This window comes from Papio anubis, chromosome 8 (assembly GCF_008728515.1).
Source record: "Papio anubis isolate 15944 chromosome 8, Panubis1.0, whole genome shotgun sequence".
NCBI classification, from domain to species: domain Eukaryota; kingdom Metazoa; phylum Chordata; class Mammalia; order Primates; family Cercopithecidae; genus Papio; species Papio anubis.
In genome coordinates this window covers 43,878,806-43,903,030 of record NC_044983.1, presented here as the reverse complement: position 1 = coordinate 43,903,030, position 24,225 = coordinate 43,878,806, and the positions used below count along the sequence as shown (strand labels likewise).

At 43.6% G+C, this 24,225-nt stretch overlaps 1 pseudogene; it reads right to left on the bottom strand.

Moving 5' to 3' along the window:
- Nucleotides 1-689: 689 nt before the first annotated feature.
- LOC110743884 lies at nucleotides 690-3,184 on the bottom strand (annotated as a pseudogene).
- Between the last annotated feature and the right edge of the window lie 21,041 nt (nucleotides 3,185-24,225).

Genomic DNA, 24,225 nt, shown 5'->3' with positions numbered 1-24,225 from the left:
CTGGAAACCATCATTCTCAGCAAACTAATACAGGAACAGAAAACCAAACACTGCATGTTCTCATTCATAAGTGGGAGTTGAACAATGAGAACACATGGACAAAAGGAGGGGAACATCACACACTGGGGCCTGTCGGGAGGTGGAGGGCTAAAGTAGGGATAGCATTGGGGAAATACCTAATGTAGATGATGGGTTGATGGGTGTAGGAAACCACCATGGCACATGTATACCTATGTAACAAACATGCACGTTCTGTAAATGTATCCCAGAACTTTTTTTTTTTTTGAGACGGAGTCTCGCTGTGTCTCCCAGACTGGAGTGCAGTGGCACGATCTCGGCTCACTGCAAGCTCCACCTCCCAGGTTCACGCCATTCTCCTGCCTCAGCCTCCTGAGTAGCTGGGACTACAGGTGCCCGCCACCACGCCCAGCTAATTTTTTGTATTTTTAGTAGAGACAGAGTTTCAACGTGCTAGCCAGGATGGTCTCGATCTCCTGACCTTGTGATCCACCCACCTCAGCCTCCCAAAGTGCTGGGATTACAGGCGTGAGCCACCACGCCCAGCCTGTATCCCAGAACTTAAAGTATAATTTAAAAAAAAAAAGAAAAAGAAAACTGAGAAAATGAGAGAAACAAAAGGAAAAAAAGTACAAAATACAAAAAAAAAAAAAAATCACTCAAGACTTTAAAAGAGCTCAGGAAACTAATTTACATAAAATTAATGTAATTTATTTCAACTTTGCTTGACACAATTGATAAGAATGAAATTCTTCAAACTACAAACTTACACCTCCACCTTTGTTACCGTGGGTTGAAGGACAACAAATCAACTTCTTTCCATTTGTTGTCGAACTTAAAGGAAAACTCAGAGGAATTTCTGGAAGATTGTATGTTTTCCAAGAGATTTTAACCAGGGTTTTTTAAAGTTCTGCACTTTTGTAGATTTGGCAACTACAAACAACTAAACAGGAATGAAACATATTGTCCAAAACCAATGACTTATTTTTTTTTACAATTTTTTTATCTCACTTTAAACAATCAGTATGCAAACCTCGACTTATTGTATGTACAAATAAAATAAGCATACAACACAAGTTGTCTTTTTTTTTTCCTGGCTCAGGTTTATTTGCACAAATAGCACAAGAGGACCCCAGCCCCATGCAGATGGCAGCCCGGGTGGGGGCAGGGGTAGTACCAGTCCTGTCCTCACGTTGGCAGACGGAGATATCTACTCTGAAGTCTTTGTAGGGGCCTGGGCACCTTTGAGAGCCTGAGCTGGAACTGAAGCTGGAGCTGCAGCCTGGGCCTTGGTTTGATCCTTGGTCTTGGTCTTTGGCCAGCACAGCCTGAGCCCCTTGGCCATGCGGGCATAACCACGCTTCCCAAGCTTGGAGTGGGCAATGTAGGCAGGTTGATTGAGCTTGCGACTGACACCCATTGGGATCTCAGGCTTAACCTCCTTGGGCTTTACAAGGTCCTTGATAGCCTCGGCACCTATACTCACGGCCTTGGCACTGTTGGCCTGCATCTTCTTTAGGCCCTTCTTGTGCTTGGCAAAGCGTATGTTCCTCAGGAACTTGGGGTCCACTCCCTTAAGAGATTTGTATCTTTGTGATCAGGGTTTCTAGATATCATTTCTGTGCCATTTTTAGAACTGGTTGTGTGTGGTGTGGGTCTTGGACTTGGCCATGTTTGCACCTTAAGCCGCGGCTCCTAAAGTGCCTAGAACCAAAAGAGAAAGGGGCTACTCATACGTTGCATTTTGATAACAATCTTCTCAACATGTTGTGTGTGTCTCCCGACCCCACTAGTTCGGGTTTCGTCAGGGCTGCCTGCCTGATCTCAAGGCCAATCAGGAAGGAGCAGTGATGGTTTTTGTCCTGAATGCATTGATATCAGCAAATGAAGGTTTTCAGGGCTTTATTGCAGATCACACCCCATTGCTGTTGACAGTTTTTCTTGTTGTTATTCTTTCTTTTACCCTTTATTTGGTGGAAGGAAATGGAAGATAAGGGTGTGGTGAAAAGATAAATATGATGCTTGAAGATTAGAATCTGACCTTTGCTCTGGTCAGCCCCTAGCCCTGTGCAGTTCATGTCATCCACACCACATATGGAAGTCCACTTAGTGAGACAAGCAGACATTCTGCAATGGAGATGGTGAAGCTGGATTTTCATCTCCTAAGGAGAGAGTTGATTTCATTCTTCAGCTTCAGAGAGAAGTGAATCAAAAGATGAAATATAGCCATCACGCCTTCCTCCCCTCCCTACATGTGCTATCTGCACTACAACTATCTTGACTCACCTTTCTCCATTGTTCTCCTTTCTTCTTCTCTTAGAGTCAGCCCTTTGCATCCTAATCCTACAAGTAGGGTCCCACCTGCCACACTCAAGAGCCCTATGAAGGTCTGCAGACCGTCTGTTTCCTTGCTTCCTGTCCTAACCTCACATTACATGTTTATTGGGAATATGGGAAATACCAAAAATAAGATATAATCAAGCTCACCCCTTTGATGGTTAATCAGGAAACCTCACTTACCACCTATTGGGAACACACTGTAAGCCAATAAAGAGGAACAAATATTTTGAAAGAAAGATGGACATTTAAGTGGGGGGCTGCAAAAGAAGCCTAATGTTACTCCTCAAAAGACATTGCTACCAGAGCCACATGCATTTCTTTTTTCCTTGCCAAAATATTCAAACCAAGGTTTGTAGAAGAACTTTGAACCCCACACTTTATGTCTGCACTTGGGAGCTGAGTTTAATCTGTACTTTGTTTTTTAATTTATTGAGGAGGAAAAAAGCCTTATCTGTATGCGTCTGTAAAACCAAATGCATGACCTACTTTTTATATTACCTAATTTTGAGATTTTGGTTAACCTCCCAATCTCTTTAAGTCTCAGTTTCTTATTCAATAAAATACGTGACTTGGACCATTTGTTGCTATGGTTCGCTCTAATTCTAAAATGCCATTCTCACCAAATTTAAATCAACTTCACCAGGGGGACAAAGCACGGCAAATTTATGGAAAATGACAAGTCCTGAGCATAGAACCACATCCCTGAGCTGTGCCCTGGAGGAGAGTTGAGAATGAACACCCATTGAGATTTCCATTGAAATTTAAATGAATGAGAAATACACATTTGTTTTATACATGTGTGTGTGTGTGTGTGTATACACATATATACATACATATATATATATATATATATATATATATATATATTTTTTTGAGACAGTCTCTCTCTGTCGCCAGGCTGGAGTGCAGTGGCGCGATCTCAGCTCGCTGCAACCTCCACCTCCCGGGTTCAAGCAATTCTCAGCTTCCAGAGTAGCTGGGACTATAGGCATGCACCACCATGTCCAGCTATTTTTTGTATTTTTAGTAGAGACGGAGTTTCACCATGTTGGCCAGGATGGTCTCCAATCTCTTGACCTCGTGATCCACCTGCCTCAGCCTCCCAAAGTGCTGGGATTACAGGCATGAGCCACTGTGCCCTGCCTGTCATTTTTAAATCTTTATACATTTAGTGGTTTATTTTTTACAACAGCTACTGTTAACTAATGTATTTCTGGACTTCCATTTCCTCATTTAAAAGAATGAGAGGCCGGGCGCGGTGGCTCACGCATGTAATCCCAGCACTTTAGGAGGCTGACGAAGGCGGATCACCTGAGGTCAGGAGTTCAAGACCAGCCTGGCTAACATGGTGAAACCCCGTTTGTACTACAAATACAAAAAGTTAGCCGGGTGTGGTGGCGTGTGCCTGTAATCCCAGCTACTCAGGAGGCTGAGGCAAGAGAATTGCTTGAACCTGGGAGGCAGAGGTTGCAGTGAGCTGAGATGGCGCCATTGCACTCCACCTTGGGCAACAAAAGTGAAACTCTGTCTCAAAAAAAAAAAAAAAATGAGAGTAATAATAGCATCTGGGAATGTTTTTATGAGGCTGCAATCAAATGACACTTGTGGATCAGCCCAGGTGTGTCTGCAAGAGTGGGTTTGATTTCTCTGTTTCTTCCCTCCACCCAGCTGTAGAGGGAGGAGCAGTAAGCCCTTGTCACCAGGTGGACAGTGATGAGGTTGAGGCCCACAGAGCCCCCCAGTGGATGCTGTTCTTCTGAAAAGCTGCCTACAAACCTGCTTCTCCCAGAGGAAGCTGTGTGGAAAGTTGCTTCCCCATGCCACACAGTGGTCTGAGCAGAGGCCATTGGGGTAGATGGTTCACTCCTCCAAGGGCTCAGGAAACCGAATTCCTTCTGCACCCCACCGTCCTACTTGCCTTCCCTGCTTCTCTATGTCCCATTGGCTTCTTCTTGCCCTGAGGACCCACTGCTGTTCTCATGGTAGACCACCGGGTACTTGGAAACTGATGGCCCCTACACAACCATGAAGATCGTGTGCCTCAAGATTCCAGCTTCTGTCTGTCAGCCACAGAGGTGCTTCCTGATGGGGTGGGTGGGCCCTTGCTATTCCTCGGGGGACAGGGCATCCTGAATGCCTGGCACTGCTCCTTCTAAAGCAGCCTACTCTCACAACAGCACACCCTACACCCACCACCTAAGCCACAGAAAGCCCACACAGGGTCATTAGAGAGGACCTGTACATACAATTGCACACAGACAGACAGGAAGCCAGGCAGGCCCTCAGGAAGGCAAGAAGAATCAGGAGGTGAGGAGACTGGAATCACGACCCTGGCTCAGGCAGGTGTGCCTGAGACAGGGTCACAGAGCCCCCGCCTAAAAGCAATGCAAATAAATGTCCTGTCAGGGAAGACACTGTGAGCTCCGTCACAGGTGTGAGTATGAGGGATGAGCAAGTCTCCGAATTCAGCTCACCCTCAGTCACCTGCTCTGTAAACCAAGAACCAGAAAATCCAGCACTGACCAAGGAGAGGTGCTTCACACCTCCAATCCCAGCACTTTCAGAGGCCAGCGTGGGAGGACCACTTGAGTTCAGGTGTTTGAGACCAGCCTGGGCAACATGGCAACAAAAATTTACAAATTAGCAGGGCTTGGTGGCATGTGCCTGTAGGCCCAGCTACTGGGGAAGGGGAGGACAGAGGATCACTTGATCCTGGGAGTTCAAGGGTGCAGTGAGAGCCTTGTTCATGCCACTGCACTCCAGTCTGAACCACAGAGTGAGAGCCTAGCTCAGGGAGGAGAAGGAGGAGGAGGAGGAGGAGGAGGAAGAAAGAAGGAAAGGAAGAAAGACGAGAAAGAAAGAAAGAAAAAGAAAGAAAGAAAGAAAGAAAGAAAGAAAGAAAGAAAGAAAGAAAGAAAGAAAGAAAGAAGAAAGAAGAGAAAGAAAGAAAGAAAGAAAGAAAGAAAGAAAAGAAAGAAAAGAAAGAAAGAAAGAAAGAAAGAAAGAAGAAAGAAAGAGAAAGAAAGAGGAAGGAAGGAAGGAAGGAAGGAAGGAAGGAAGGGAAGGAAGGAGAAAGAAAGAAAGAAAGAAAGAAAGAAAGAAAGAAAGAAAGAAAGAAAGAAAGAAAGAAAGAAAGAAAGAAAGAAAGAAAGAAAGAAAGAAAGAACCCACCCAGCACCTCTTCATTGGTGCTGAGGATAACGTGACAGCTTAAACACGGACCTGCTTCATTTTGGTTACATATTAAAATGGACGGCCTCCAAAACTTCCTTGACTTCACACCATGTCGTCCATATTCTCACCATCTTCCTATCACTCTTCTGAGAGATTTATTGAAAACTGTACCTTACTGAATTTTTCCCATCCTAAGTAGAAAGGAACATACTCAGCTCTCAGCGTCATTTTGGAAAGTTTCATCATCTGCATCACCCGGCGGGCAAAGTTCTTTTTGGCGCCTGCTCCTTTTGGAAGCCTGAGCCATTCCGGGCGGCTTGGCGACCCTGACTGCGCAGGCCACGGAGGGAGCCCCAGCTCGGCGGGACGCGGCGGGCAGATCGGCGCTGCCCTAGAGGGCTCGGGGCTCCTGCCCTCAACGTGGCTCCCTCCAGCCTTCGCCCCGGCGCCTGCCTCTCAGTTCTGCTGGTTGCCCTGCGACGATGCTTGGCTCCTGCCGCAGGCCCCCGAGTCGAGTCCCGTACTCCCCGGCCGGCCCTTGAGCGGCCTCCCCAGCCTGACCGGTGTCCTGCCCGGCGTGAATGGGGGAGGTGCTTCCCACTGCTGGGGGGTCTGGGGACTCCCCGCACCAGCCGTGCCTGGATGGCGCCCCGCCCCGCCCACCTGCCCATACTTTCTCAGTCCCTGGAAGCCGTCCTCTCCCGGGAAAGTCCCTCTCTGTGTTATCATCCTTCTGTTTTCCCTATCAGGGCTTGTAAACTTTTTGTTTTTGAAGACTCCTTTGAGACTCTGTTAAAGGACAGGAGCCTGCCCCCAGGAATGTCTGTGCACATGGACGCGTGGTTCCAGGAGGTACGGGGTCTAGGTGTTTCTGCAGCTCCGGGCCTGGGGCTGTCCCCGCAGGGCCCCGCAGCCCCGGGGGGTCCCGAGAGTGCCTCGGCGCCGGTGTTTCTGTGCTCACAGTGGAGCCCAGACCCGCTCCTGTCAACCTTTCCCCTCTCAGGCCCCGAAGCTGGGGACAAAACCTCCAGGAGAAATAAGGCACAGGACTAGGGGAGGGGAGGGATTAGAAACTGTAATTCAACCTAATATTTGAGGCTTGGCAAGTGTGCCTATGGGATTTCACGAAAACCCCCGAATCTTTTTCATTTCAGAGCAATTAAGCCGACCCCAGCGTCCTGGCTCCAGTAAGCCGCTCAGCTCTCCGTTTTATTGCCTGTTTCCTTCTCCCTTGCCAGCACGAGTTCCCATCCTTGCGCTCAACATAAAAAACCCACACGGCGTCGGTGCCACGGAGGGGCCCCACGAGCAAGTGTGGGGCTGGGGCAGCCGGCCGGGCACATGTGGCTCTCGGGGCCGCGCACAGGCACTGCTTTCGCTCTAATCAGAAACATCCCGCCGTAATTTAATAGTTCCCACCAAGCACAGACACCAAGTCTAGAGATTCTTCCTCCACATTCTTAACCCTTAGAGGAGGTGGGAAGGCCAAAAGAGAGGGGAAATTAATCCCTTACAGTTGCTACGCTGGGATTTTTCACTTGCAGTTTTTTTTGCTCTGATGTGAGAGAAAACGATGTGAGCTTTGGAAGCTTTCAGGGAGCAGGAATTTATATTAAAATGCCCTTCCTCGGTTCTGGCAGGGGGTGTGGATGTGGGCGAGCAGTGGAGTCCCTCACTCCCTGGGGAGGGCCAGTCCTGCTAAGAGGCCAGACAGAGCACGTACCAGGGCCACCAGCAAAGCAGTGCACCGATTAAAAGTGTTTGAATCCTGATTTGACACAGCAGTGACGCAGCTGACCTGCTGGTTCTGAGGCCCCCCTCTGGGGCTCCGCCGGCCTGGTGCCTCTGGGTTGTGGATGTCACCGTGGTCGTGGGGGTAGGAGTCCGCCTCAGCCTGTCACATTCTCACCTGCAGGTGGAGTGCCATAACTAAGAAAGCCACAAGATTGAAAGCATGAGCTTTGGAAGAAATTTGTCTTCCACTTAGATGTTTTGATTAGTTAGTTTTGATTTAAATTAAGTTTTTCTAAAATTCAGGAGTTACATGTCAACTTTTCCATATCTGTTAAGACCAGCCAGTGACAGCTGTCACACCTCTGTGGCTTGTCTTCCATACCCACAAACTCGTATCCATCTGAGGCCACTGGTGGTCAGGCTTCCTCTGCTGAGTGAGTCACAGGCCCACATGCATGTATGTATACACACACTGCACCCATACACACACTGCACGCATACAGCACCCGTGTGTATACACAGCACATGCATACACAAATGGCATGCATACACACACCACACACATACACACACGGCACACATATACATAGCACACGTGTATACGCACAGCACATGCATACACAGAGGGCACACATGCACACAAACCACATGTGTACACACACACATGTACACACACACTGTGCATTTCTCTCAGTGAACATTCACCACATGCCTTGGGTGCAGGCAGGATTATGCTGCATGAGATAGGGTCCCCAAACTTGGCTTCACCTTCAAAGCACTGAAGGCATTTTGAAGAGACTCCCTGATCTACCAAATCGAGTGTGGACTTGAGACATTCTTATTTATAAAGGCTCCCAGATTGCTCTGAGGTATAGCTGGGACCCGCAGGCAGACAGCATTCATGTTTGCACCACCTGTTAAGAAGCTCACCCTCAATGCAGTGCCGGTGGAGAGGGGCTGGCGTCTGGCACTCAGGTATGCAGCTTTGCTCTGTGACTCTGACGAGTAGTGGGGCCTGCGGAAAACGGTGGAGCTCTCAGGGTTCCTCTTATCTGCAAAAAGAGGACGATAATGGCATCCTCATTGCAGAGTTTGTGTGCACATGGAATGAGTGAATATTTGAGAAGCATTTGGAACAGTAAGTGGTTTAAGTTGTGAGTGCTAAATAGAAGCGTTACCATTTCCCTTGAGATGTGAGTTGATGGTGTAGACTGGTGGAGGGCCGAGGAAGCCTGCAGCAATGGGAGAGAGGGTCCCACTTGTGGTGACAAGGCTGGGAAGAAACACCATGGCAACGGTTTGCAGGTGAGACTGATGGGGAGATGTGCAAGCTGATGGAAAGTGTAGAGACATGTTCATTTATGAATCGTCCACAGGCCCAGCTAATCAAATTCACATCAAGCAATGTTGTTATCCTTACCAATAGGCCTGACTCTGAGAACTGGTAAGTAACTGAGTGTGTACAGTTGAGGTGAGATGGGGACACAGGCCCACTCCCCCTACAGATCCTAAATCTACATATGGCCTAACTCAAGAGCAGCATGAAGGAACATGCGCAAGATGATTGGCAGGCCCCTACCACTGCACAAGTGACTGCTGCTCCCTCCACCGATGGAGAAAGAGGCCTGGAAGAGGCCGGCCAGTAGCCTGCAGTCAGGATCTGGGCCACGAATGGAATTCTTGACTACAGACTGAAAGCCCTGGCATGTAGACCAGCCTCCACCCTTTTTCTAATGGAGAAAAGCTCCTTCTCAGATATAAAATATTTGATGTATGTATTCACATGATACATAAATGAATGTGATATTTATTTGTTAATTTATAAACTTGATAATGGGCACAATTTTATAAGAAGCACATGCTGTTCTACACGGTGGGAGAAGCTGGGTTCAACGGCTCTGAGAACTTCAGCTTGTTAGAGAGACCAGTGTTTTTCTTTGTGCTCAGGAACAGCACTTTGTAGTGAAATGTGTCTTCAATGACAGCATTTAGCGTCCTGTCCCAAATAAGAACATCCTCCCAGTGAAATCCAGGAAACCAAAACAATCATGACAAGAGAATGTGCAACGCCAGATGAATGTGGATCCTACTTTTTTTTCTTTTTTGTCTTTACTTTCTTTGACATTAAATATTGTGTGAGAAAGAACTCTGACTCCCAGTGAGCCATCTGTCTTTCGTTTCTTTTTGGGTGTGTAGCCACCCGCAGTAATCAGCCTAATCCTGAAGTCAGTAACTCTGTTACACAGATAGGGCCCTGATTAGAGGAAAGCGAACCGGAGGCCTCTGGGTTTGCTTCTCCAGGTTCCTTAGAAACTTACAGTTTGGTTCTCATCACTCCCACATTCCTAGCAAATCCAAGGGCAGGTTGCCCAGGGTGGCCATGGTCTGGGTGCCGGCTTCCCTCAGGCTCCACAGGGATGTGGATGGCCCTGGTGCCCTGGTGTCCTGGGCTTGCAGAGCCACCACCAGAGAAGCTGCCCCAACCCACACCCATCCAGCAGGTTGGAGGGCTGGAGGGGTCTACCTCTGGCAAGGATTGTTCTATGTGGGTGGTTTAAAGTGATTCAACCTTTAGCCTTATCCCTCTGACTCCACCCCCAGCATCCAAGAATTGCCCTGAAATGCAATGCCTGACCAAGCTAGCCTCACTTTAATGATGCACATCATCTTTTTCCCTGAAGAATCCCTTGTCACAGTGGTCTCAGGATGGAGGTGACTGCCATCACAGGACCCAAAGAACAGACATTTCCCCAAAACCTCTCATCATCCTAGAACAGATCCAGAAAGGCAGGCACCTGAGGCAGAGCCCGGACATTCATCTCAGGGCCTCCAAGTTGCATCCTCCTCCTTCCCTCCTCAGAGGCACGTCCCCTGCCCTCTCCTGTCTCCCGGGGCCTTCTGCTTCCTAACTCCTCCTCCTCTCTAAATCAAAGCAATATATTTATCCTGGAACTCGACCCCTTTCCAGCCAGTGTGGTAATTCTCCAGGCATTTGCGTCTTCAGATTTTTATCTCTAATCATTAAATGGAAGCTTTGTGTCTTGTTAAAGGAATGTCTGGTTTGAGGGGAGGATTTTTGGAAAATCCTCCTTACACCTAAAATCACTTCAAGATTTCTGTGTGCCTGGATCTGAGAGCCAAGGAAGCTGGAGTGGCACTCCTCTCACCCCAGTCCCTGCCCAGGACTCTCCCAAAGATGGAGAGGGTGATACTAGGTCCACAGTCCCAGATGCCTCTCCTTCCTGCAGCATCGACCTTGGGATGAGGGCTTGAAGGCAGTCTTGATGGTCGGGGGGAAGAACGTGGGGAATCATGGGGTACAGGGGGAGGTGGAGCAGGGGCCAGAGCAGGTTCACCAGGCCCAGGAAGACCCAGCTGAAAGAGCAGAGATGAAGGGCTGGGCCTTTTCATACCGCATGTCCATGTGTGAGCCACACATTGTACCAGCAAAGCTAGGGTGACACCAGATCTGAGTGCTAGAGACCTAATGAGATAAGGAAAAACATTTGGAAGATGATTGTAAAAGCCACTGATTATAGTGATTCTGGTTAACTGCTGATCACTCAGGCCTGATTACCATGCTGCACAATAATGACTATGTACACCCTGAAATGTGTGTCAGATTAGCTACATCTTTTTGATTACAGCAGCAAATCCTGCAAATGTATGGCCACTCAGTCTTTATAATTTCCTTCTTCTGCGGCACTATCTACTCAAGCAGCCTGGTTTTGGGCATTTGTCCTAAAATGTATGAAATGAATAAGATAAAATCAAATAAAATAGGGAAAATAGGCACACTGGGCCTGCTTCGAAGGCTCACGTGACCAGGCCCCTGCCATGCCTGCCTCCTGGAAGGAAATCACACCTGAGATCAGGCAACAGTGCCATTCTACTCACTCCCTTATCTCCGGCGCCCAGAACAGCACTACACACCGGAGGTGCTTCATACACGCTTAATGAGGGAAGTAAACAAATGACTAAAAGTAAAGGCAGAATCAGCGTGGGTGATGTTTTGACAGCTGCACTCTGACACCCCTGACACCCCGAGAGGCTGGAGAATAACACAGCACAGGTAAGCACCTTCCAGTTGGCGACCTGAGTTGACACCCTGGCTCCATCTCTAGTTCTTACGACTGTTCACATCATTCACCTGGGGGAGCCTCTGCTTTCTCTCAGGAAAATGGAGATATTAATCACCTCTCAGAATTCATAAGAGGATTATATGTTTTTAGAAAATAACTCCAGGCTGGGTGTGGTGGCTCACACCTGTTAATCCCAGCACTTTGGGAGGCCGAGGCAGGAGGATCACTTGAGGCCAGGAGTTCTAGATAAGCCTGGGCAACATGGTAAGACTATGCCTCTACAAAAAAAATTTTTTATTTAGCCGAGTGTAGTGGTACAACTTGTGGTCCCAGATACTTGGGAGGATCACTTGAGCCCAGGAGTTTGTGGCTGCCGTGAGCAGTGATCATACCACTGCAGTTAAACCTGGGCTACAGAGCAAAACCCCGTCTCAAAAATTAAAACTATAAATAAAACTACTCCATAAATGCTAATGCTAAAGAAACTGCATGCTTTCCTTTGAGACCATTTACATCCATTTAAGTGGAAATTTCTTATTGCGCAGTGCTAGGGTTTGAATGTGTGTCCCCTCAGAAATTCATGTTGAAACTTATCCCCCATGATGGTAGTATTAGGAGGTAGGGGCTTTGGGGAGATAATTCAGTTATAAGGGCTGCATTGTCACGAATGGGACTAGTATCCTTATAAAGGAGGCTTCGAAGAGAAGTCGCCTCCTGCTCTTCCACCCTTTCCATGCTGTGAGGACACAGCAGCAAGGGGCCATCCTGGAAGCAGAGAGCTGCTCTCACCAAACACCAAAGCTCATACTTTGCTCCTGGACTTCCCAGCCTCTAGAAGTAGGGTGTGAAATAAATTTCTCTTCTTTATATGTTACCCAGTCTCGGGTACTTTATAATAGCCGCACAAAGGGACTAAGACATGGGATATGTGGTGAGCATCTTAGCACCTCTCCTTCTAAGGACCTACCTTAGTAATGCATGGAACCCACAATTGGGCATTGTTTTTCAAAGAGAACTACTAGTGTTTTCAGAATTTTGCCTTTCAACTCACCAAACTCCATTGAGGAGAAGAAAATTGTGCCTGCCCTCTATTAAGCGTAGGGGCATTCAGGCTAGTTCCAGCTTTTGTTAGAGCAAAGTGAGTGACATCCTGAAGGCAGCCCTCACTGTGCCCATCCTCAGGAAGCAGCCCCATCTCTGGGTACAGCAGGGTGCCCTGAGAGAATGCACTCTGGCCAGAGCCAACCCAGCCGCCGCTTTGTGATGGGAGGCTGAGCACACTGCTTCATCTCTCTGGGCCCTGGTTTCCTCTTCTGCAACTTTTTTTTAAAATACAGTTTACCTCCAAGGTGAGTGCTAAGGACTGAATCGTATCCCCAGAATTCGAATATTGAAGCCTTGACCCCGTCTCTGCAACTATATTTGGAGACAGGGCTTTTAGGAAGTAATGAAAGTTAAATGAGGTCATCGGGGTGGAGTCCTGATAGGGAGAGGCTGGTGGCCTCATACCAAGAGAGACCAGAGCTCGCTTGCTTTCTGCCATAGGAGGACCCAGCAAGAAGGTGGCCACGAGGCAGGAAGAGCCCCCTGCCAGACACCACATCTGTCAGCATCTTGATCTTGGTTGGACTTCTGAGACTCAAAAACTCTGAGAAATAAATGTCTGCTGTGTAAGTCACGCAGTTCATGGTATTTTGCTATGGCAGCCTGAGCTGACTGAGATAGTGAAGATTAAATGAGAACTTCAGGCAAAGCTCCCACCTCAAAGGAGGCTCTCATAAAAGTCAGCTCTCTTTCCTAAGCACAGTACTCTGAGTATGATTCAGCTTTCCCTTGATAAATTAGGATCCTGCAATGCCTCAGAATCATTGTTCTGAATAAGAAATCTCCACACACAGCTATATGAAAGAAACCATAGAAGGTGCTGAAAATACTGGTGATTACACACCTCTCAGAAAGCAAATTTCTCTTTCTTTTTCCATTAAATCTCATTCTACCTTTCTGCTATTTGAAACTTTAGTGTAGTAAATGCTAGAGAAAGAAGCTGTGATTCTATTGAGTCAAGGATCTGTTTCAATTAAACGAAAGCTGTATCCTTTGAAACAAGGGTCCGCTGAGTGGAGGTACAGCTACCATCCTCCTAGTGAATGTGCTCTCCATCCAGTAGTCCTCTAGTGACGTTATTGCTGAAATAGCTTTTTGCTCCTCCAGAGGCTTGCCAGAAGCCACGCGATGAGCCAACCAGAGCTTTTCTGTCTGTCCTCTGCCAGCTCTGAGCAGCACTTGACCCAGGCATCCCATCCCCTCTGTGCCCCTCTTCCCCTTCCCTCTGGCCCATGTTCTTCCGAAAAGAACAGGATGAACTAACATCATTAGGAACTAAATCACTGATCCTTCCCAAGGAGTGTGGCACTTCTCTCTGGAAGATTCCCTCTGGGCAATACACCCTCAAGAACAATAAAGGACCCTCCAATTACACATGTCAATCACCAGCCCCCCAGGGAGGTAGCCATAGCTAAGGGTGGGATGGTGCATCACTGGCAGCCACCCGTGTGAGGACTCCCAGGCCTCCCTGCCATGCCCACCACCCTCTCCCCACTTACACCAAAGAGAGCCTCTCAGCATTTTGGAGAGGATAACAAAGGGGTTGAGTAGACAGCTTGTAAATCCTTGTCCCACAGGTGGGGCTCTGCCCCATTCCCCAAAATAAAAAGATGACATGGAACAGCTGGCAGCATCCTGGGTGAGCGGCAGCCTGGGGGTAAGAGGCAACCTCCTTGTTTCTAGGACCAAGCTCTGTTTTGGTCCCATGAGACAGGCAGTTTTCAGCGAGGCGAAGGAAGACACCTTCACTTTACTGAATTGTTTGCGCCAAGCTTCAGATCAGCCTTGTGGGCAACTGAAGTCCCAGTTGCTTTGAGAACTCTGATGGAAGGAGCTGTGTCACTAACCTGTCAAGTCCCAGACATTCTGCCACTCCAAGATAAACCACCAAGATCAGAGGTTCTCTTTTAAATCATACAGTTACCTTGGAGGCAGAGAGCCCTTTGTCCTTGGCCCTTGGTCCTGGATAATTTCTCTGCCATGGAGGCCTCAGTGGTCTGAGACACCAGAGAGGTAAGTTTGATTTGGGCAGGAAGGCACAGGAAGCATCCAATACCCCACTTGGCCTATCCTCTGGGGTACTGGATACAGTGGCCAGTACCAGAGAGGGGTGCAGGTGATGGGCCACAGGGCAGAGGCAGGAAAGTTCAGGAATGGGGAAGTATTTGCAGAGAGCCAGTTATAGAAACATCTTCCACGAGAGAATGTCCCAGCGGGCCATGTGGTGGTACAGTGTCTATTCACAGGCAAGGAAGCAAACAGCTGACTACACAGCTTCAACTTGGAAAGGAGCGGATTGCTTTATCACTGATATATTAACAAATGCCACCACAAAGATATTTAAAACAAGAATCAGAAACCCAAGCCAGGCTAATGCCTCTGCAAATAACGTAAAAAAACATCATTTAATGAATGGTATTAACTACTACACAGGGTGCAGGGCTTGTCATTCCAAAAGTAAACATTTGCTTATAAAGAAAAGAGTGGGATTGATTGAACCAGTTTTTCGGGCCAGTGCAGAAAAGTAAAAATCTCTTTTATTTTTTCCCCTGTTCTGTTCCATTAGAATGAAATCGTGCAGAAAGCAACATTTCCGTATGTATGCATGTTTTTAAAAGGTAGGGGAGCTCCAGGTGAACAATTAAACAAATATGATGCCCACTGCAGCAATTCAATGTGTGTGGCACAGAAGGTGAAGTTTCCTTACAGAGCCTCCTAAGGTCTTCACAGGCCATGGTGTGCTGAAGCCTGCCTGCAGCTGCTTGAGACAGCCAATGGTGCACAACCTCTCACAACCCCTCAGTCAGTGACGTTGTGTCGGCAGCTTGAGATCAGCCCTGGTGGGAGTATTTCCACCACAGAAACCAGTAAGCCCTACCAACCAGGGCTTCTCTTCCCCAGAGACCTAACTGTTAAACATTTACCAGCATAGCACTGGAAAAAGTTGTTGCAGAGCAGAAATAGGCAGACGAAGGCCTCTGCCTGTTGGAGTATGGCCCGAGCTAGGAATGGTTTTTGTGTTTTCAGTCATCAGTAGAAACACCCTTGACCACTATCATCAAACACTGAATGGTTTTGGAAATTAGCTTTTGCTACAGATTTGATCATGTTTCTTAATAAATTCAACTTAAAAGATAAAACAACACTTAACACTTACAGTGTGATAAACTCATTTTGTCAACAACTAATGTTGTTGAATCACAAGTAATGTCAATATATTTTACATACTTCTTGTATTGTTAAAATTTAACATAAGAAATTAGCTCTCCATTTCCACACAAATACACAGTGGAGATATATATATATATATATATATATATATATATATATATATATATATATATATATATATTTAGCTCAAACTGTAGTTGTCGCAGCAATATTTGCACTTCATCACCAAGTGTGAAAAACTGATCTAATTTCAAAATCCATTTAAGCTTTTGGGATCTGGAACAAGATAGTATATACTTTTCTCTACTATCTCCTCTAAATGCAACTAAATAACAAAACAGACAATGATATTAAAAGGAAGAAGAAGAACTCTAAACCCTGAAAAGGAGAAAGTGAACTAACTAGGGATTTTAAGAGTCAAGGTTCCCTAGGTGTCCTAAGGGGTCAGCCATGACAGGCCTGCAATTCTGACCCCCAACAGGCATAGATTAAAAAGCATTTATAGCCTGCTCTTACTAGCAAAAAACAAAACAAAACAAAACAAAACACCTGGGAAAGGGGAAGCCTAAGAGAGTCCTGATGGGAACCCCCAACTTCTGCTCAGAACCAGGGAACCAGTAGGCCACTTCACCTGCAAGGCCAGCATCAGTAGCACCCTGCATTGCCCTGCCCTCTGCCCAGTTGCATAAGGAGGCCAAGGACCAGCAGCTCCTGAGCTTCTATACCCCAGTAACAGAAGGTGAGCCAGCAATACAAGGCAACCCAGAGAGGCGCCTTCCATCTCTCCAGGGCAGCACCAACAGAGATTGAAAGGGGCCCCCAGAAGTGCCAGAAGAATGAGTCAGACCAGAAAAGCATTGCAAGCATTTTGAAAACTAAACTGATATGAAACTAGAGCCAATAGCAGGCCACAATGTACATACTAAACTTAAACAGGGTGACTGCCTGCTAAAACAGAAGATTTCAATCAGATGACGGTCTCCTAACATAATAAACAAAATGTCCAGGATGCAATCAAAAATCACATATCATACCAAAAACCGATAGAACACAACTTCAATGAGAAAAGACAATTAACTGATACAAATACAGAGATGAATTAGAAGTTGGAATTATCGGACAAGGATTTTAAACCAGCCATCATAAAAATGTTTTAACAATCAGTTATAAATTATCTCAAAACAAATATGAAATTTCAGCAAAGAAGTTATAAAAAAGAACCAAATAAAAATTACAAACTGAAAAATATAAAAACCAAAATGTTTTTAAAGTACTAGAATTTATTAGTAGAGTAGTGATGATGGATGACACACTCAGTGAACTTGAAGATAAACCAATAGAATTTATTCAGTATGAACAGCAGAGAGAAAACAGACTTTAAAACCAAGGTCGGCCGGGCGCGATGGCTCAAGCCTATAATCCCAGCACTTTGGGAGGCCGAGACCGGCGGATCACAGGTCAGGAGATTGAGACCATCCTGGCTAACACGGTTTACGGTGAAACCCCGTCTCTACTAAAAAAAATACAAAAAACTAGGCGGGCGCCTGTAGTCCCAGCTACTCGGGAGGCTGAGGCAGCGTAAACCCAGGAGGCAGAGCTTGCAGTGAGCTGAGATGCGGCCACTGCACTCCAGCCCGGGCGACAGAGCGAGTCTCCGTCTCAAAAAAGAAAAAAAAAACAAGGTCTACCATTCATATTATTGAACTCCCCAAGGATAGGACTAAGGAGTATGAGACAAAAAAACTTCCCAAATTTAATAAAATACAGAAGCCTAAAGATTTTAAAAGCTGAGAAAAACCTAAATATGATAAACCAAAACTATACAAAGACACATCATAATCAATTTCTAAAAACCAAAGAGTTAAAAACAATCAAAGAGAAATAATACATAACTTATAAAAGAACAGCAATTCATATGACATCAGATTTCTCATCTGAAACTACGGAGGCCAGAAAGAAGTAATACAACAGTCTTCACATGCTGAAAGAAAAAACCTCTCAACTGTCAATTCTATATGTGGACAAACTATCCTTGATGAATGAACAGGAAATTCTCACACAGAGAAAAACTAAGAAAATTTGTTACTGACTAAGTGAAACTCCCCAAACAGAAAGAAAATGATAACAAAAGAGGGCTGAAAATTTTAGAAAGAAAAAGAACAAAGGAAAGGGTAAAAAATAGAAATATAGTAGACTATCAATTAATGAGTTACTTTAGTAATATTTTATGGCTGAAGCGAAACTTATAACACCATCTGATGTGGTGTTCATTATATGTGCAAGGAATACTTAAGACAATTTATATTTATTTTTTAAATTTTTATTTATTTATTATTATTTTTGAGACAAAGTCTCACTCTGTTGCCAGGCTGGTGGGCACTGGCACCATCTCCGCTCAGTGCAACCTCCGCCTCCCAAGTTTAAGCAATTCTCCTGCCTCAGCCTCCCAAGTAGCTGAGATTACAGGCACACGGCACCACACCCAGTTAATTTTTGTATTTTTAGTAGAGACGGGGTTTCACCATGTTGGCCAGGATGGTCTCAATCTCTTGACCTCGTGATCCACCCACCTTGGCCTCCCAAAGTCCTGGGATTACAGGCGTGAGCCACCGTGCCCAGCGACAATTTATATTTTAAAACTAGGGAGGGTAAAGGGCCTGTGTGGAAGTAAGATCTACACATTATTCAAAGTGATCAAATGTCAACACCAGTAAGCTGTGATAAGTTATGTATGTACATGGTAATATAGAACAAGCAAAAAGCTATACAAAGTAATATACTCAAAAACATTGTGAAGAAATTAAAATGGAATTCTAACAAAAGGTTCAAGTACCACACAGAAAAGCAAGAAATAAAGAAGAGAAAATGAAAAAATAAAAAGAGAACAAACAGAAGAGAAATAATAAAAAGTCAGACCTAAGCCCTACCATATCAATAATTATTTTAAATTCGAATGCCCTAAATACACCAATAAAAGCAAACAGGTTGGCACACAGATTTTAAAAAGACACAACCCAAATATATGCTGTCTACATATAAACTCCCTTAATGCAAACACCATAGGTCGGTTCATAGTAAAAAAGATGAAAAAGATATATCATACAGACATACATTTTTTGAGAGCAAAAGTGGATACATTAAAGTAGATGTCAGAGAAAAGAACGTTAAAAAGATGGACATTACATCAATCTACCAAGAATATACAGCAATTCTAAATTTACATTCATCAAATGCCAGAGCTTCAACTAATAGAGCTGAAAGGAGAAACAAACGAATTGTAGTTGAGAGCCTAAACACCTCCCTCTCAGGAACTCAACATCACCATCAACTGAAAGGATTTAATTGACATTTATAGGACATCATCTAGGAACAGCAAAATGCACATTCTTTTTGTTTGTTTATTTTGGTTTTGTTTGTTTGTTTTTGAGACAGTCTCTCACTCCATCACCCAGGCTGGAGTGCAGTGGTGCAATCTCGTGCAGTGCACCACACCCGGCTAATTTTTGTATTTTTAATAGAAATGGGTTTCACCATGTTGGCCAGGCTGGTCTTGAACTCCTGACCTCAAAAGATCTGCCTCGGCCTCTCAAAGTGCTGGGACTACAGGTGTAAACCACCATTCCCAGCCAAAATGCACATTCTTTTAAAGTGCCCATATAATGTTATTAAGAATGTTGGGTCATAAAACAAATCTTACTAAATGTAAAATAATTGAGTCATATGGAGTGCATTCTGTTACCATGATAAAATAAGACTAGAAACAAATAATGGAAAGATAAAAGGAAAATTCCCAAACACTTGGAAATTAAATAACACACTTTTATATAATCCATGAATCAAAGAAGGGGTCCATCAGAAATTTTTAAAAGCAGTACAACTGAATGAAAATTAAAAGACAACATATCAAAATGTTGGAGATTGAGCTTAAGTAGTATTGAGAGGGAAACTTATAGCCCCAAGTCCTTGTAATGAAATGGAAAGATCTCAAATCAAAAATCTAAGTTGAACTTAAATTGAAATCTCATGAAATAGGAAAAAGCAAGGCAAAATATATCAAAAGCAAGCAAAAGTAAATAAAAAATAAATATAAAACAAAAGTTAATGAAATTGAAAGCAGAAAAACAATAGAGGAAATTAATGGAGAAGAATGATTCTTCAGGGAAAAATTAGTGAAAATGACAAACCTCTAAGCAATTTGACAAAGATAAAAAGAGAAGACACAAATCACCAATATCAGGAATAAAACAAACGAAATTACAAATGATTCTGTATAACAAGTATATTGTTATACAAAATGATTCCAGTATAACAAGGAAATACTGCTAACAACTTTATACTTATAAATTAAACAACTTAGAAGAAATCACCAGTTCCTGGGAAACTCTAACTACCAAAACTCAGCCAAGATGAAACAGATAGCTTAAATAGTCCTAAAATTATTAAATTGAATGTGTAATTTAAAAGTTTCCCAAACAGACATCTCTGGGCCCAGATTATTAAGAAAATTTAACAACAATTTTATGCAAACTCTTCCAGAGAATAGAAGAGAAGGAAACACTTCTGAAATCATGCTATGAACAACTCTACACATATAAATTTAACAACAGAGATGCAATGTACAATTTTCTTAAACAGTACAAACTAACTGCAGTTCACCCAGTAAGAAACAGATAATTTTATTACCTGTATATTTAGGAACTTGAATTTGTAATTTTTAAAACTTTCCAGAAATAGGCATTTCTCAACAGATAGTTTCCCTCAAGAGTTCTATCAAATGTTCGAAGAACACCAGTATGCATAATCCCCTCCAGAAAATAAGAGGGAGTACTTCCCAACTCACTTATAACAATACTATTGTGCTGATACTAAAACCAGACACAGTACAAAAAAGAAAACATTGACCAATATCTCATGAATATGGATGGAAGCATTCTTAATCAGATATTAGTAAATAAAATTCAATAATAAATACAAAATATGTGCACAATGACTAAGTGAGGTTTATCCCAGGAATGCAAGACTGGTTCATTATTCAAAAACCAATCAATGTAATCTACCGTATTAACAGGAAAAAAATTATATGCTCATATCAGTTGATGCAGAATGACAAAACTCAACACCAATTCATAATTTTTAAAACTTTTAGTACGTTAGAAAAAGAAGGGAAATTCCTCAACCTCTTAAAGAGCATCTACAAAAATACTATGGCTAACATTATTTTTAATAGTGGAAACTGAATGTTTTTCCTCTAAGATTGGGAGCAATGCAAGGATGTCTCAGCATTCTTGTTTAACATAGTTCTAGAAGTACTAAGCAGGTGCAATAAGGTGAGCCAAAGGGGGGGGGAAAAAAAAGATGCACAGACTAGAAAGAAATAAAACTGTCTCTACTTGCAGATGACATGATTGTCTATGTAGATATCTTAAGATGTGTTTTTAAAAACTCATAGAACCAATAAATGAGTTCAGTAAGATTGCAGGATACGCCCACAAGAGAAAGCAGGAAAGATCTAAAATTGACACCCTAACATCACAATTAAAAGAACTAGAGAAGCAAGAGCAAACACATTCAAAAGCTAGCAGAAGGTAAGAAATAACTAAGATCAGAGCAGAACTGAAGGAGATAGAGACACAAAAAACCCTCCAAAAAATCAATGAATCCAGGAGCTGGTTTTTTGAAAAGATCAACAAAACTGATAGACCGCTAGCAAGACTAATAAAGAAGAAAAGAGAGAAGAATTAAATAGATGCGATAAAAGATGATAAAGGGGATATCACTACCGACTCCACAAAAATACAAACTACCATCAGAGAATACTATGAAGACCTCTACGCAAATAAACTAGAAAACCTAGAAGAAATGGATAACTTCCTGGACACTTACACTCTCCCAAGACTAAACCAGGAAGAAGTTGAATCCCTGAATAGACCAATAGCAGGCTCTGAAATTGAGGCAATAATTAATAGCCTACCAACCAAAAAAAGTCCAGGACCAGACAGATTCACAGCCAAATTCTACCAGAGGTACAAGGAGGACTCGGTACCATTCCTTCTGAAACTATTCCAAACAATAGAAAAAGAGGGAATCCTACCTAACTCATTTTACGAGGTCAACATCATGATACCAAAGCCTGATACCAAAGCCTGACAGAGATACAACAAAAAAAGACCAATATCCCTGATGAACATTGATGCAAAAATCCTCAATAAAATACTGGCAAACCAAATCCAGCAGCACATCAAAAAGCTTATCCACCATGATCAAGTGGGCTTCATCCCTGGGATGCAAGGCTGGTTCAACATACACAAATCAATAAACATAATCCAGCATATAAACAGAACCAAAGACAAAAACCACATGATTATCTCAATAGATGCAGAAAAGGCCTTTGACAAAATTCAACAGCACTTCATGCTAAAAACTCTCAATAAATTCGGTATTGATGGAATGTATCTCAAAATAATAAGAGCTATTTATGACAAACCCACAGCCAATATCATACTGAATGGGCAAAAACTGGAAGCATTCTCTTTAAAACCTGGCACAAGACAGGGATGACCTCTCTCACCACTCCTATTCAACATAGTGTTGGAAGTTCTGGCTAGGGCAATCAGGCAAGAGAAATAAATCAAGGGTATTCAGTTAGGAAAAGAAGAAGTCAAATTGTCCCTGTTTGCAGATGACATGATTGTATATTTAGAAAACCCCATTGTCTCAGTCCAAAATCTCCTTAAGCTGATAAGCAACTTCAGCAAAGTCTCAGGATACAAAATCAATGTGCAAAAATCACAAGCATTCTTATACACCAGTAACAGACAAACACAGAGCCAAATCATGAATGAACTCCCATTCACAATAGCTTCAAAGAGAATAAAATACCTAGGAATACAACTTACAAGGGATGTGAAGGACCTCTTCAAGGAGTACTACAAACCACTGCTCAGTGAAATAAAAGAGGACACAAACAAATGGAAGAACATACCATGCTCATGGATAGGAAGAATCAATATTGTGAAAATGGCCATACTGCCCAAGGTAATTTATAGATTCAATGCCGTCGCCATTAAGCTGCCAATGACTTTCTTCACAGAATTGGAAAAAACTCCTTTAAAGTTCATATGGAACCAAAAAAGACCCCACATTGCCAAGACAATCCTAAACCAAAAGAACAAAGCTGGAGGCATCACGCTACCTGACTTCAAACTATACTACAAGGCTACAGTAACCAAAACAGCATGGTACTGGTACCAAAACAGAGATATAGACCAATGGAACAGAACAGAGCCCTCAGAAATAATACCACACATCTACAGCCATCTGATCTTTGACAAACCTGAGAAAAACAAGAAATGGGGAAAGGATTCCCTATTTAATAAATGGTGCTGGGAAAATTGGCTAGCCATAAGTAGAAAGCTGAAATTGGATCCTTTCCTTACTCCTTATACGAAAAGTAATTCAAGATGGATTAGAGACTTAAATTTTAGACCTAATACCATAAAAACCCTAGAAGAAAACCTAGGTAATACCATTCAGCACATAGGCATGGACAAGGACTTCATGTCTAAAACACCAAAAGCAATGGCAATGAAAGCCATAATTAACAAATGGGATCTAATTAAATTAAAGAGCTTCTGCACAGCAAAAGAAACTACCATCAGAGTGAACAGGCAACCTACAGAATGGGAGAAAATTTTTGCAATCTACTCATCTGACAAAGGGCTAATATCCAGAACCTACAAAGAACTCAAACAAATTTACAAGAAAAAAAACCAAACAACCACATCAAAAAGTGGGCAAAGGATATGAACAGACACTTCTCAAAAGAAGACATTCATACAGCCAACAGACACATGAAAAAATGCTCATCATCACTTGCCATCAGAGAAATGCAAATCAAAACCACAATGAGATACCATCTCACGCCAGTTAGAATGGCAATCATTAAAAAATCAGGAAACAACAGGTGCTGGAGAGGATGTGGAGAAATAGGAACACTTTTACACTGTTGGTGGGACTGTAAACTACTTCAACAATTGTGGAAGACAGTGTGGCAATTCCTCAAGGATCTAGAACTAGATGTACCATTTGACCCAGCCATCCCATTACTGGGTATATACCCAAAGGATTGTAAGTCATGCTGCTATAAAGACACATGCACACATATGTTTATTGTGACACTATTCACAATAGCAAAGACTTGGAATCAACGCAAATGTCTATCAGTGACAGACTAGATTAGGAAAATGTGGCACATATACACCATGGAATACTATGCAGCCATAAAAAAGGATGAGTTTGTGTCCTTTGTAGGGACATGGATGCAGCTGGAAACCATCATTCTCAGCAAACTATTGCAAGAACAGAAAACCAAATATTGCATGTTCTCACTCATAGGTGGGAATTGAACAATGAGATCACTTGGACACAGGAAGTGGAACATCACACACCGGGTCCTATTGTGGGGAGGGGGTAGGGAGGAGGGATAGCATTAGGAGATATACCTAATATAAATGACGAGTTAATGGGTGCAGCACACCTACATGGCACATGTATACATATGTAACAAACCTGCACATTGTGCACATGTACCCTAGAACTTAAA